Source organism: Bos javanicus, chromosome 10, assembly GCF_032452875.1.
Source record: "Bos javanicus breed banteng chromosome 10, ARS-OSU_banteng_1.0, whole genome shotgun sequence".
Taxonomy (NCBI): Eukaryota; Metazoa; Chordata; class Mammalia; order Artiodactyla; family Bovidae; genus Bos; species Bos javanicus.
In genome coordinates, this window is record NC_083877.1 from 88,284,306 (window position 1) to 88,288,939 (window position 4,634).

A 4,634-nucleotide genomic window follows, 5' to 3' on the forward strand; every position below is an offset into this window, starting at 1 on the left:
ACCTTCATCAAGGCTCTTTAGTTCCTCTTCACTTTCTGCCATAAGGGTGGTGTCATCTGCATATCTGAGGTTATTGATATTTCTCCCGGCAATCTTGATTCAAGCTTGTGTTTCTTCCAGCCCAGCGTTTCTCATGATGTACTCTGCATAGAAGTTAAATAAGCAGGGTGACAATATACAGCCTTGACGTACTCCTTGTCCTATTTGGAACCAGTCTGTTGTTCCATGTCCAGTTCTAACTGTTGCTTCCTGACCTGCATACAAATTTCTCATTCAATGCATAAATAATAATAAATAAAATAATAAATGATAAAATTAATTCTGGGGATCTGATGTACATCATGGTGACTACAGGTAACAATACAGCATTGTCTACTTTAAATTTGCCAAGAGTAGATCTTAAGTGTTCTCACCACACACACAAAAATGATAACTGAGAAAATTTTATTGAGGTGAAATTCACAAAACAGCCATTTAAAAGTGAACAATTAGATACATTCAGTGTTGCTCACCCACTACCTCTAGCTCCAAGACCTTCTCATCCCCCTCCAAAGGAAGCCTGGCCCTTACGAAGCAGTCACTCCCCACTTCCACCCCACACCCACCCCCTCAGCCCTAGGCAACCACACATCTGTTTCTTGCCTCTGTGGAATTACCTTTTCTGGCTATTTCCCATGAACAGTTGCTGTTCAGTCGCTAAGTCACGTCTGACTCTTTGCGACCCCGTGGACTACAGCACGCCAAGCTTCCCTGTCCTTCACCATCTCCCGGAGTTTGCTTGTTTAGACTCACGTCCACTGTCGGTGATGCCATCCAACCATCTCATCCTCTGTCGCCCCCTTCTCCTCTTGCCTTCAATCTTTTCCAGCATCAGGGTCTTTTCCAATGAGTCAGCTCTTCACATCAGGAGGTCAAAGAATTGGAGCTTCAGCTTCAGCACCAGCCCTTCCGATGAATATTCAGGCTTGATTTCACATGAATGGAATCATACAAAATGCAACCTTTAGTGTCTGGCTTCTCTAATCCCTTTTCTAGGAGGGCTCTTAGGTCACTTTGCTCTCAATCTCTTTATTTTTTTTTTATTTTTTATTTTTTTTATTTTTAAAATTAAAAAAATTTCAGGTATACACGTGCTCCCCATCCTGAACCCTCCTCCCTCCCCCTCCCCATACCATCCCCCTGGGCCGTCCCAGCGCACCAGCCCCAAGCATCCAGCATCGTGCACTGAACCTGGACTGGCATCTCGTTTCATACATGATATTTCACGTGTTTCAATGCCATTCTCCCAAAACTTCCCACCCTCTCCCTCTCCCACAGAGTCCATAAGACTGCTCCATACATCAGTGTCTCTTTTGCTGTCTCGTATACAGGGTTATCATTACCATCTTTCTAAATTCCATATATATGCGTTAGTATACTGTATTTATGTTTTTCCTTCTGGCTTACTTCACTCTGTATAATAGGCTCCAGTTTCATCCACCTCATTAGAACTGATTCAAATGTATTTTTTTAATGGCTGAGTAATACTCCATTGTGTATATGTACCACAGCTTTCTTATCCATTCATCTGCTGATGGACATCTAGGTTGCTTCCATGTCCTGGCTATTATAAACAGTGCTGTGATGAACATTGGGGTACACGTGTCTCTTTCCCTTCTGGTTTCCTCAGTGTCTCAATCTCTTTAAAAGCAAAGTCTCCAGAACTTGAGGTGAAGAGCAAACAAGGTCTCAAGTCTAAGAAACCCTCCCTTAGACCATAACAGTGGGTTGTGGTGAGTGCTAAGCCGCTTCAATTGTGTCTGACTCTTTGCAACCCCATGGAGTGTAGCTCACCAAGCCCCTCTGTCCATAGGATCCTCTAGGCAAGAATACTGGAGTGGGTTGCCATGCCCTCCTCCAGTGGATCTTCCCTGACCCAGGGATCAAACCCACATCTCCTGCGGCTCCTACCTTGCAGGCAGATTCTTTACCGCTGAGCCACCAGGAAAGCGCATAACATTGGGTGAACCACTCGAATGTTGTAAGTGATGTTTCCTGATCCAAAGGAAAAGGAAGCGCAAAACCTCCCAGCTCAGCACGAGGCACAGGTTTGCTGTACCAGCATTGGATTCGAGATCCATCCTTTACTTACACGTTCTTGAAAACGGGGATCCGCTGGTTGTGGCTTTGTGACACATGCAGGTGGCTAGGGGGAACTACATTTTCCAGCATCTTCTCCCTGTCTGTTTCCAGTTAGGGTGTGCCGCCGGAGAGCTTTCCCTGCAGGACTGGAGGTGGACGAGGCTGGGGGTGGCGCTTTCGTTGTCTGGGGGCAGTGGTTGAGCTGACGACTACTATACCTTCCCCAGATCCTCCTGCAGCTTCTCACACTCCTGGGCCACACGTGTGTTCCGCTGCATGACAGATGCCACCAGTGAGCTGCCCCTGCAGGTCACCCACTTTGTCAGGTTGGAGGAGGTGAGAACTGGCAGGAGTTCCAGTCCATGTGTGGGCTCTGGCTCCTCCTCCCTCACTTTTTATCCACCTTCCCTTCCCCACCACCTGCCCTTTGGATTGCCAGCTCTAAGACCAGACGAGAAGACAACCTTTCAGAGACCATTTAACCAGCTGCCGTTACTTGAGCAAGGTCAAAGGCCTGTAATGAATTCCACGTGGAGATTAGACAGACAGATGGGTGGACTATACACTCCTAGTGGTTCTGCCTCTCTGAATGAATCCTCATAGGCTGGTTAAGCCACCAGTATCTGTTTGAAGATCAGTCCATAACTTCAGCACGATTTTTGTTGTTGTTTGCTGTACCTCACAGCCTGTGGGATCTTTGTTCCCCAACCAAGTATTGAACCTGAGATCTCGGCACTGAAAGTGCAGATTCCTAACTGCTGGACCGCCAGGGAATTCCTTTCAGCACAATTTAGCAAATTAAACTCCCATTTCTTTAACAGCAGGGCTTCCCTGAGAGCTTAGCTGGTAAAGAATCCGCCTACAATGCAGGAGACCCCAGTTCGATTCCTAGGTCTGGAAGAACTGCTGGAGAAGGGAAAGGCTACCCAGTCCGGTATTCTTAGGCTTTCCTGGTGGCTCAGCTGGTAAAGAATCTGCCTGCAATGTGGGAGACCTGGGTTCGATCCCTGGGTTGGAAAGATCCCCTGGAGAAGTGAATGGCTACCCACTCCAGTATTCTGGCCTAGAGAATTCCATGGGGTCACAAAGAGTTGGACACGACTGAGTGACTTTCACCTTTGCTTCACTTTCTTCAACAGCAGGACAGTTGGGGGCACTTCTCTGGTGGTCCAGTGGTTAAGAATCCACCAGCCAATGCAGGGGACATGGGTTCATCCCCTGGTCCAGGAAGATCCCACATACCACGGGGCACCTAAGCCAATGCACAACTACACGCCCTAGAGCCTGTGCTCTGCAACAAAGAGAAGCCACTGCCACGAGAAGTTCATGCACAACTAGAGAAGCTCCCACTCGCCACTACTAGAGAAAGCCCACTTGCAGCAACAAAGACCCAGCACAGCCAAAATAAGAAATAAATGAATTTTTTTAAAAAAGAGGGTTGATCAGAGAGGCACCAAACATGAAGTTACCTGGAAATGCAAAGTGAAGGAGCAGATGCAAAGCAGAGGGGCCAAAGATCGAGTCTGATCCTGACAGCAGGCTTCCTCCTCATTGGCACTACTGATTTCGAGGGCAGGTTAATTCTGTGCCGTAGGGAGCTGCTTGTGCCCTGCAGGCTCTTCAGTGGCATCCCTGGCCTCTATCTACTAGACGCCAGTGACTCCCTCCAGTTGTGGCAGCAAGAAGTGTCTCCAGAAACTGACACACATCTCCTGGGGGGCAAAACAGCCCCAGAGGAGCACCACGTTGCCTGAAAGCCTGCTGTCTCTCTACCAGTATTGTCTTTTCCCCCAACCACTTCCCCCACTCAATTCAAGAGAAGACTCTTGAGAATCCCTTGCACTGCAAAGAGATCCAACAAGTCCATCCTAAAGGAGATCAGTCCTGGGTGTTCATTGATGGGACTGATGTTGAAGCTGAAACTCCAATACTTTGGCCACCTGATGTGGAGAGCTGACTCATTTGAAAAGACCCTGATGCTGGGAAAGATTGAGGGCAGGAGGAGAAGGGGATGACAGAGGATGAGATTGTTGGATGGCATCACCAACTCAATGGGCATGGGTTTGGGTGGACTCTGGGAGTTGGTGATAGACAAGGAGTCCTGGCGTGCTGTGGTTCATGGGGTGGCAAAGAGTCGGACACGACTGAGCAACTGAACTGAACTGAATTCCCCTACTCCCACAGTCACAGGAGTGCAGACTTCCACAAGCCTGAGAGAATCGTGCCTTCCTCTCACAGATGAAGACAATGAGATTGAAAAGAAAGGGACTCGCCCAGCACCACATAGCTTTGTCAGTGGCAGAGCTGGGACAAGAGGCCAGGTCTTCAGCCGGGGGTGGCGTTCCCTCTGTTAAGCACACGGCCCTACTTTGCCATAAGCACTGTTACTCCATAACCTGAGGTGCTGACAGGCCGGTACATGCAGTCACCCAGGCAGGGCTGTAGCGGTCCCAAGAGACAGGGCAATGATTTCACGGCTCTGCACAAAATAACCAGGAGGGAAAGAGAAGGCG

The 4,634-nt window shown here is 48.5% G+C and overlaps 1 protein-coding gene across 1 annotated transcript in view; it reads left to right on the forward strand.

The window, feature by feature from the left end:
* SAMD15 (sterile alpha motif domain containing 15) overlaps positions 1–4,634 on the forward strand; it is a 46,437-nt gene that overhangs the window by 36,396 nt on the left and 5,407 nt on the right. The gene's annotated exons all lie outside the window — the stretch shown is intronic.